Below are 12,249 nucleotides of genomic sequence, written 5' to 3' on the forward strand. Positions count from 1 at the left end.
ACTCAACCACCATCATGTCCATCACAACTATTACTTTGATCTTGCTTCTCTCACTTACACTCTCTGTCCTAACAATAATCACAACTTTCCAGGCACCCAACATACCTCCTGCACATACCTGTACAACCAGCACACATAATCCATAATTATCAAGTTACTCAGACATCCACCCTAGCTTATTCACAGTTAATACCTCTGTACTATGCAAAGTGAAAATTCTACCTCTCCAAAGACACTCCCCTTATCATACCACCAGCAGCAACTACACCATTTTTAGGAAAAAAATGAGAAGTATAACATACACAATTTGTCAAAGCACTATTTCCCAGTGTGGTGATGTACAACCCAACACAGGACCAGCCCTCCTCAGCTCCAGCAAACCTAGCAAATCTCTTATGCTATCAACCATAAATCTCCAAAGTCTTAGGAATAAGATACCTGAATTCCATGCCTGGATTTCTAAGTACAACCCAGGTATTAAGCAACTACTGAAACCTGGTTGAAATCATATATAAAAGACACTGAATTTCTCCCCCCAAGCTACTCATGCCTGAGAGTCGATCGACCCAACAAGAGAGGAAGAGGAATAGCAATACTTTTCCCTAGCAATTACACATTAATCCCCTACTCAAAACCAACACCCAACTTCTCCCCAGCCGAAATACTAATCTCTATATTAAAACTTAACAACCATAAAAACATTTGCATAATTGCTCTTTATATTCCCCTAGGAAACAACATACCAATATTAGAAAACATACTTGCCTGGGCTTCCCAAAATATAGATAATGAAACCATCATTCTAGGTGATGTAAATATCGACTGGCAAGATATAGGCCACAACAACCCCTCAAAAAATATAAATCTTTACAACTTCTCCCAACTAATTGAAGACATCACAAGACCTCACAAAAATTACAACTCGGGCTCCACAATAGACTGGATATTAGTATCCCACCCTTTCAATGTCATCAGTGCAGGCATACTACCTAATACCATTAGTGACCATCACCCAGCATGTATCATACGCAAAACTACTCCAACCACAGGCCAACACCAATACAAATCTACCAGAAATTTTACTAAGTTCCAATCATCCATATTTAATGAAACCTTAGCTAAAGTAAACTGGAAACCCCTCAAATCCCTACCACTTAATGAGGCTGTTGAATTCTTTAACTCAACATTTCTAGACATCCTAACTAGGCAAGCACCCACCCGCCAAAAACGAGTAAAACATAACCATGCATGCTGGCTCTCAAAATCCACCAAATAAGTAATGTCCAAAAGGGATAAAATCTGGAAATCATGGCAGAAAAACAAAGACCCCTCAACTCTGCTACATTACAAACAACACCGTAACCAGGCAAAACGTCTAATAACCACTGATAAAAAAGACCACTACTTCCACCGACAAAGCCAACATAAACATAATCACCAAAAATTCTGGTCTTCCATCAGCCAACTATTACACCCAGGCTCTCAAAGCAATTCATCCCCTGACCCACAAAAAACTCCCACTGAACTTGCTACCCTCTTCAATTACTACTTCATTGACACCATAGCTAGCCTAATCACCACCTTTCCTACAGTTAACGGCACCACCACCAAGATAGCCGATGACCAAATCATCCCAGAAATCAAGTCTACCCTTAACCCTAACCTAGGATTATCCCCCATATCCACCAGCACAATAAAAAAACTTTTACTTAAGCTAAAACCCTGTACTCTGGCCCCTGACAATCTACCCCCACACTTTCTGCAGCTAGCAGCAAACTCTATAGCTTATCCCATCAGCATACTCATTAACAGATCAATTAAAGAATCCCTTGTCGCAGATATCTGGAAAAAGACATTCATTCTTCCCTTACACAAAGGTGGCACCAAACACAGACACCACAAACTTTCGATCCATAGCAATTCTCAAGCCCCTATCTAAAATACTGGAAAAATGCATCCATGCCCAACTCCTCAACCACCTGCATGAAAATCAAATTTTATCACCCACTCAGCATGGTTTCAGACAGGACACAGCACCACTACTGCCCTCCTGTCCTTCCTTGATACAGTTAACCGGGCACGGGATTCTGGTAAAATAATTGCTTCACTTTTCCTTGACCTCTCCAAAGCTTTTGATATCATTTCCCACACTATCCTACTCTCTAAACTATCCACCCTCCACATTTCTCCCCCTACCCTACAATGGTACAACAGCTATCTCTCCAATAGGCAGCAATCCACCAAATGGCAACAGTCTTATTCTCCCTTCCTCAGTACATCCACAGGGGTACCCCAAGGCTCCATACTTTGTCCTCTCTTATTTAGCATCTTTATTAACAACTTTCACACCACTCTCCCACAATGCTCAGTAATCCAGTATGCTGATGACTCTACAATAATATGCACTGCAAATTCCAGCTCTGAACAAATTACCCAGAATGCCCTCACATCTACTGAATCTTGGATGCTTAACAATCATCTTGCCCTAAATCCAAAAAAAAAAACTAAACTAGCAATTTTTACTCCTAGGAAAACCACTCCATTTGATAAAAAACTCTTCACTATACAAGCCCAAGACAATGCCACTATAGAAGTTATCCCACACACTAAATTACTAGGCATTATTATAGATGAAAACCTTAACTTTGACCTACACATAAACAATAACATAAAAAAACACACCAAAAGCTTGGCATGCTCTACAGGCACCAACACTTTCTTAGCCTCTCTACTAGACAAACACTTGCAACTACCTTTTTATTACCCTCTCTCCTTTATGGTGCCCCTCTCCTCACTAATATACGAAATTCTACAAAATCCAAATGTGCTATGTGTTACAACAGAATAGCAAAATTTGCCACCAAGGCCACATTCTCATCCCACCATTGTAAGTCACTGAAACAATTAGGGTGGCTGGAACTCCCCCACCATCTCTCATTCACCCAACTAACTACTGTGCACAAAATAATCTACAGACCCACAGACTGTCCTGCTCTCTCAACTCTACTTGCCAAATACCATTCCAGTAGGCATCTAAGATCTGAAAATCATCTACTTCTAAAAGTAGATAAGCCCACCTTACCTGCTGGTCAACTCCTCTATGCCTTCACCATCGCCAAACTATGGAACTCACTTCTGCCTTCTATAAGAAACGCAGACAGCACCACTGCCTTCAAACAAATACAAAAAAATCATCTCAACTCTTCCTGGCTATGTTCCTGCTCTATAACCTAACCTCTTCACTCTCCTTATATGACTACTAAACTCCTATGTCTTTTGCTACTAGTGACTGATGATATTTTCTCCATATTCATTTTTATCTTCACTTGTTGATTCTGGTACAATAATACTGATCTCTGTTTATACCAATCTGATTGAATTCATTGAATTCTGCTTTAATGTATATTTTCTGTATATATTGCTGTAATCAAACTAGATTCCTGCTTTTATGTATATATTCTGTATATGTTACTGTATTTACTATCTGTAACACTGTTTCTGCTTCTGCACTAATTAATGTTTATATTTTTTCTGTATCTCGTTGGAGCTTTTCTCCCCGGGCCTCCACTGAAAATGGACTCTTTTAGGCCCAGTGGACTTATCTCAGTAAACAAATGCAATAAATAAATAAATACATTTTGTGCCATCGATCACTGGATAAGTACTTTGCATAAGTAAATTGTACGCTTTTATAAGTTGTTTAGTACTAACATTTCTGTGCATTATTTATTTCTGTGCATTATTTGTTTGTACACTCCTAATCATTTTAGAGTTCTGTATTTTACCACTGCATTTAAAACTGCATTTTTTACATTCCTGCCTTCTCACCGAGTCTGTTATTTGGCTTGTTGTTGAATTTAATCATTCCTGCACTTTTAGTAACTTCATTGTTTAAACTGGTTATTTCATGCACTTCAGGTCTAGTTTGTGATTTAAGTGCCTGGAAAGGTTAGTGCTGCTCTTTGATGGCATTGGTGGGCAGCCTGGTTGAATTATGTGCTGTAAACCACTTAACAAACCTTATATTGTGTTAGTTGTGATTGGCCAGGAGCCATTTTACCTGTTTACTGGCTTTGAGCCTCTGTAAAGGTGTCACATTTGCCCAAAGCTTGGCTCAGCATGTGACAAAAGGAGGTACTGCCAGCACAGCTAGCTGGAATGTTGTAAATAATTATATGTCATTTGTGAATATCAAACCAATTTATACAATATGCCTGTGTTACAAATGTATTAAAACTGTATGTCATACAAGATGCTGGTGTTACAAATGTATTACAATTGTATGTCATGTGTATATCACAATGTGCCTTACTGGAAAGAACAGAAATGTATATGCACTACTGTAACTGTTTATATGTTGTATATGTTTTAACACAGGAAACTGGAGGGTTAACCTCGGTCCAGCAAACTTTAGAAAAATATCTGAAATTAAATCACTTTATAGGGTAGGCCATGAAGATGCTATCTCACAGGTTTTGATGCAGCCAGAGACACAAAGTCTGTACTAGGAAGTTTTCTGTATTGTCTTTGGGGTGAACTAATCACTACTCTGGAAGCATAGAGGTATGCAATTGTTTTATGACTTCCAGAACATGCCAAAGATCTGAGCAAAAGCCTTTGTGTGTGTATTTTTACAGGCAGGTGCAAGTCCTGCCAGATTCCAGCAATGGGAACTAGAAGTCAGATGACAAGAAATGTTGTCATTCTGCAAGCTATCTCAGCAGTAATATTTTAGATATTATTTTGAGAAGTCTCTTAGTGAGACAGAGCATTCTGTATTTTGTCTTGGACCTGACAACAAGAAGAACCATTCACCATATTATCTGCTTTATTCTAATTAAGTAAGTTATTAGGGAATAATAACTCTCTTAGATACAGTCAGGAATATAGTGAAGCTTAGTTTAGATATTGTTTTTGTTTATTTGTTTGAGACTGTCCTTCAAGGTTGTTTTAAATAGTTCCTGTGATTTTGAACTCTGATGTCACTGTAAATATATACTTAGTATTTTCTTGTTGTTTAATTATTTATTATTAAATATATTAAAATGTTTCATTGTGGCTGATCTTTGCAGAAATATTTAATTTTTGAGAGTACTTGCATATTTATTTGGTGACACTATGTGGGCCACTCCTAATAGCCTTGTTCTTGGTTAAACTACTATTCGTATTGGTATTAATATTACACATTAAAATTTTACACCCTTTCTTAAAGGCCTTAAAGTAGCTGGTGAGGTGTTCTGGTGGCAGTGGTAACTACCTTATAGTTTGGGCAAAAGGGGGTATAGCTAGTAAACCCGTGCCAGCCTTTCCCAGCTGTGTGTGTGTGTGTGTGTGTGTGTGTGTGTGTGTGTGTGTGTGTGTGTGTGTGTGTGTGTGTGTGTGTGTGTGTGTGTGTGTGTGTGTGTGTGTGCAAATCAAATCTCAAAGCATGTGTGTGACAGCTACTTGGGCAGGAACACGAAACACGGGTTGGACAGAGAGACTGTTGGAGAACTTGGCATGGAACCCTGGTAAGGACTCAACTCTATAGCTATGCCAGTGGGGAGTCTTACTGGGGATCTGGAGAAAGAGAGAGGAATCAGCCCTGGACTGACTGTAGTCTCTGTGTGCTCTTAAGTGAAATTACACTTGATACAGAGAGCTGCATCTGGAAATAATGTGTGTATACCTGGTATCCTCCCAGTAAATGTCCCCCACAGGTACCAGTGGTGAGGATTGAGGATCCTTGATTACTGGTCCAGTGGTGGGTCATCACACAGCACAGAGGGTTTTAGCAGTGTCCTGTATAGACAAAGGCACCTAGAATTGATATTTTTCCTATAAAACTACCCATCAAACTTCCTTTTTACTCAGTTGCACAAACAGCAACTAGTTTGCACAGGGACAAGCACAAGTACCAGAATGACTCACTTGTAATCCATATGGGTGTAAAAGACCTGAGTATATCCCTGGACTGTATGTAGACAGTTATTATGGAGCTCTTAGACTATGTGAACCAGACTGGTATGAGCCTTGCAGAGAGCAGCATTATACCTTTATCAAGGATGATACCACAATATGAACAGCAGTCAACTGATTTTAATAATTGTCTCAGCTTCTGGTGTCATTCCAAGGGGTTGCAATATTTGTCAACATGAGAGGATATAGTCGACAGATCACATTGCTTTGCCAAGAGTGGTCTGCACCTGTCCCCTCTAGGCCTCGGAACATTGGCTAGAACTTTCCCCTCCTCTGTAGTGCCTTTTTATGCAATGCTAAACTGACAAACCTTCTGATATAGCAAAACCAGCACAAGGGAATCTAATGGTGTTACTGCTCAATGCCAGGAGTCTAAACAAAATACTCTACTTCTTCCAAGCTTTCCTCACCCTGAAGAATGCAGACATTTGTGCTGTTACAGAGACATGGTTTATGGGCACAGGGAGCACTCCATCAATACAGCGCTACAATGTCTTCCACACATTTAGGCCAGTTATTGCACAGACAGGGACTAAAAGTGGACGTATCTCAAGCTACACCTATAACAAGTTTACCTCAAGGCTGGTGAAACAGAATGATGTACATGGGCTTCAACATACCCAAAATACAATAGGCAAAGTCCCATACCATATCCTTGCAAGCTATAGGTCCCCCTCTATGACACAGGGAACCAATAACTCATACTTAAACTGTCTGGGGACATCATTACTCAAGACTCATTTATTTTATTTTACATTTGTTTACCAGGAATGTCTAACTTGGAACAAAGCCAATTTTCAGCAGGCCAAGGACAACCATAATGCTTTCTTTAACTAAGTCTGTAACTTCAAAGAATATACACAACAATATACAAACTAATCTTGTAAAAAGCATCAGAAGATATAGTAAATCTAATGGCTGACAAATTCAGCTCCAGTTTTACTCCCCTCTTCCCCACTCCACAAGCCACCCCAAAGGAAATACCATCAAAAATAAGCCCCCAGTTATCACTAGAGAACAGGTTCTAAGCACACTCTCCAAGTCCAAGAACATGGCATCAGTGGACCCCAATGATATCCCAGGATGCCTCCTATATAGTATGAAATATGACCTATCAGGACCACTGACTGAAGTCACTATTTAACCAAAGCCTTCAGTCAGGCGTCATACTGTATGAATGGAAAATTGCAACATTAATCCCTTTGCAAAAGGATGAGCCATCTATGGACACCAGAAACTACAGACCCAAAGTCTGACTAGTCTCATAAGCAAAGCCATGGAAACAGTTATCATCAAAATGATTGATAATGACATAGGGAACCTTCAGACACTGGATCCAACCCAGTTCAATTTTGTCAAGGGCAGATCACACCTACTCAAAATGATAGACTTCTTTGAGAAAGCCACCAAAGCAATAAACAATGGCAAAATGGTGCATACCACCTACCTCAACCTGACCAAGGCATTTGATACAATACCCCACTCACACATCGTAAACAAAATGGGGAATTAGACATAAACCCCTGTGCTACATGCTGGAGAACCAGCTGGCTTTCAGTTAAGACCAAGAAAGTTAAGATAGGGGAATCTACCTCAACAAAGAGAACAGTCACTAGTGGAGTCCTGCGGGGTCTGTGCTGGGTCAACTCTTTTTTGGTATATACTTCTTAGAAGTCAAGGCCAATGTCAAAGGTCACGGGCTAACCACGTTTGCATATGACTGCACAGTGGGAGTACTCATACAATTCCCCTCAAGACACTAATATCCTCCAGGAAGGCCTAACATCAGAAGTAGCAGCACTAGCGATCTCCCTACCAGCCCACACATTGTTGCAGTAGCATAAGCATCCCATACACACACAAACACATACTACATTCAGCTGCATTTCATGCCCGTAGTAGCCCACACATATCTGTCTACATGAATACACATAGCTAGATACACATACATACAAACACATGCACACATACATGCATACATATACACACACACACACACACACACACACACACACACACACACACACACACACACACACACACACACACACACACACACACACACACACACAAACAAGACACTGCTATACTTACTTATATTGTGAATATTCCCATGGGAATGAATTTGTGAATACTGACAAAATGATGACATCCGTTTTTTTCTCATATAGAAAAAATGAACTCAGCAGAGTGATTATAGCTCAGCTAAGCTAGACTGGAGTCACCACCATCTCCAGGGAAGGACACACATGGCTAATTAGAATTCACAGAAAAGTGACAAATATCTTCATACAATTATGGATATCATCATAAATGCAGACTGATGTATATGAACACATTCATAATCATTTATGGAATCCACTGTAATCTGCAAAATTTAAGGCTAAATGACAATCAAGGTCACATTGTCATGGCTAACAGAAGCTAAAAATGGGTGCAAGACATATATAGACAGCACAATTAATGCACACACCCAAGGAAATGGGTTAATAGAAAATCAGATATGGGGTGAGGGTGAAGAAGAAGAGCACACAAGAAGGATGACATAATATGAGGGTCAGAGGGAGAGTCAGAGAGGCATGTGCAATTTATTATCTATTTATGTAATTATTTTGGTGGGAATAGATCCCATTTTTTAAGAGAATAGAATGCATGACAAAGACAGAAAGATGAGGTGGGGAAAAGTGAGTGAACAAACACGGAGCAAATATCACAAGACATGACAGACAAAGGTCAGTAAGACCTATGCATATAAAGGATAAGAGGTACACAGACATCACACATATGGACTACACAATATAGGTGAAGGAAAAATGAAAAACAGGGTAGGGATGCATACCAACCATGGTGCACATCAAAAATTCACATGTACTAATGCACTAAGCAGTGCTGAGATGTTGCAAACTGTGTGACACTCATACAAAAAAAAAGAGTGTAACTGATGGTAGGTGTTTGTCAGAGAACACTAAGGGGGAATGCTGTCATTACAGTACACAATGTACATCAAACACTAGGCTGTCAGCATTGCAAGTTTAAGCCAAGCAACAATGATGATCAAATCCAGTCAAGGAAATGTAAGAGACAAGTGGTGGTTAGATTAGAACCACCAACCCTGCATTTAATAGGCCAACAACTAAAATCCAGTCAAGGAAATGTAGGAGACAAGTGATGGTTAGAGTAAAACCACCAACCCTGCATTTAATAGGCCAGCAATTAAGCACTGTACCAAACAGAAGTACCATAACAACATACTAATGTGGCTGTTTAACAAAGCAATAGGTATACACACCACTAAGACACAGAGCCCGATCTTGGTCAAATAGGGCCCTAGGCAGGTAATGGATTAGGGCCCCCCTACACACACAACAGCCCCCCCTACCCCCCTCCCGCAGCCATTCCAGTGTCCCATTACTTGGCTATTTCTCTCCACTTACCATAAACACTGTTCAAAACTGTCAGTGTGCATAGTATGTTCTTCTTTACTTCTATAATGATTACAGATATTTGGATTTAATTTAACACTTTTATTTCGAATTTTATAGCACGGGCGGCCACATTGGTGCAGTGGTTAGCATTGCTGCCTCACAGCAAGAGGTTCTGTGGTTCAATTCTTGGCTGGGGTGCCTTCTGTGCAGAGTCTGCATGTCCTCCCTGTGGTCGCCTGGGTTTCCTCCAGGTGCTCCAGTTTCCTCCTACATCCCAAAGACATGCAGTAGGTGGATTGGACACTCTAAATTGGCCATAGGTGTGAGTGTGTGCATGTGTGTGCCTTCTGTGAAAGGTTGGGCACCAGGCTGGCAACGCGACACCATAAAACTCCACTGCCAATCCATGAGCGGACAGATGATCCGCTGGGAAAAAGCTGAAAGATGAAGAAGATTTTGAATTTTATAGCACAAACACTGTTAGACAATTGCTAAACTAAACAATATTGTCTCAAGGTGAAAACAAACTTATCATTAGCAGTAAACTCTGCCCTTGAAACTTATATTCATTGAAATTGCATTGAAACCCACATTCAAAGAAAATGCATCTGGCCAGTGGCAGATTAAATTTATCTTTGGGCTGATGGGAAACCATATGCCCCTTGCACACATTTTAGGACCAAGCATACATGCATGCATGTGTTCTTTGATTCACCTTTTTGATTGTATTAAATTATATTCCTTGTATAATACAGCACCACTTGTTAGAGTGTGTTTTAAATTTGCAGTTTTGAACATTTTTCCAGTAAGCAATGAAACAAAACATATGAACCATAAGGACAAAACTGCCCATTTCAGAACATTTCAACCAAAAAATCTACTCAGACTTCTGTCATTACAATCCACCAATATCAGTCAATATGCACAATCTCTGCAGAAGTAAAAGTCATCTGAATAATTCCACATTAAAGAGATCTGTAACAAATGAAGAGATTGCTGCTAGCAATCAACTTTATACTTCAGTGTTTCATCTACAAATTCAGTGCCTGCTGCCCTTGAAGAATAAATTGCCTAGGTTACATTAAAAAAATGGTAAGCAGATGGTATTTATTTATTTTATTTATTTATTTTATTTTACATTTGTTGACCGGGCTAGTCTAACTGGAATAAAATCCATTTTCAGTAGAGGCCCGGGGAGAAAAGCTCCAGCACAGCAAACTTTTTACAGTAAAAAATAATAAGTTCAAAGCAGAATAACAGTAGTAAAATAGCTCAAAACAGTTACAGCCATTTACATACACAATATATGACTGTAATAAATTGTTTAAAATTAAAAGAACTATAATAATAATTAAAAAGGGTCAAGCAGAATACAGACATACTGATTAGGTTCAGTTGACATTACCAGGATACCAAGGTTGTGCTGAGGTGATATGCAATGCAATAGGAATAGAAACAAATTAGTAGTTTTCATTTGGAAGCAGGATAACAGAAAGTATATACTGTTAATAAATTATAGAAATGTATCATATGATATAGTGAGATAAAGGTATCTAAGAGGCAGCAAGAGTATGTAAAGTGGTGGAATATATTCTTGCTAGGAGCAGAGAAGATATTTAGTCAGGGTTGTTGTCTCAAGGTGAAAACAAACTTATCATTAGCAGTAAACTCTGCCCTTGAAACTTATATTCATTGAAATGGCATTGAAACCCACATTCAAAGAAAATGCATCTGGCCAGTGGCAGTCTAACTGGCAGTATGCTGTGGATATTGCAATAGATAATGTATGGCAAACTGACAACAGGTTCATAGTTTCTAGGCATCTCATCCAAAGGAGGACACATTCTTGGAATGCACTACCCCCCCTCCACAAACACACTTCTTAAAGTACAACACAGTGTCAGCAATCCATCTACATGGATGGGAGAAGAGCCACACAGCATCATAGAAAATTATGAAGTCTACATCACATGGCATCACCCATTACCAACAGTTCAAAAGATAAATGTGAGAAAACCAAATATAGTAGTCCATGAGAAGAAGGCAAAAGTGGCATTGATCATTGAAATCGCTACACCCAGTGACTACAGTGTCTTGTGTACAGAGAGACACAAAGTCATAAAATATCAGGATTTGCAGGCAGAAATGAGAGCAATGTGGAAGAAAGATACCCAGACAGTTGCAATAGCAGTAGGAGCGGTGGGTCTTATAAAAAATACTCTACACTCTTATTTAGATATGTTACCAATACATGTAACATCATATGAATTGCAGAAGGATTCATTACTGGGCGCATTATGGGTGCTGCAAAGAGCACTTATGGCTGACTTCAAAGAGACTGAAACAATACTAATTTCATGAACTTTAATCTACTTTGACTTAGGAATGGGGTCCATTTCCTTCATGGTAACAGAAACCCAAAAGACTTGGGAAATTAAAGAGGAAGAAGGCTCATCTGACATACTCACACCAATGACATGAAATCTAAAGAACATGGTTATGCCTACACATTATGAAATAGGGTATGAATAAAAAGAAGCTGAGGAATGTAAGCCTGTGCATAAGCAGGTAGCATTCAAATGTCTGGATGATGTATAACACAGAAGTAAAACATAAACACTGATGGAATCTACTCCATTAACACTAAAGTTTGTGTATATGCCTTGCATGTATGTCCCAGTATACCTACATTATGATTATACCTTACAGGAATGCCAACACACAAATACTGTATACATATACCATGTATGTGTGAAGCATGTAGGCCAAAGCAATAAAGAGAAAGGGAGATGGATAACATATGTCCACATTAGTAAGGAAATGCTAGGAAGAGAAAGCTGGTACAGAATAAAGTGGAATAAAAATA

The sequence above is a fragment of the Protopterus annectens genome, chromosome 2.part1 (assembly GCF_019279795.1).
Source record: "Protopterus annectens isolate FY-2018-M chromosome 2.part1, PAN1.0, whole genome shotgun sequence".
In the NCBI taxonomy this organism is placed as follows: domain Eukaryota; kingdom Metazoa; phylum Chordata; order Ceratodontiformes; family Protopteridae; genus Protopterus; species Protopterus annectens.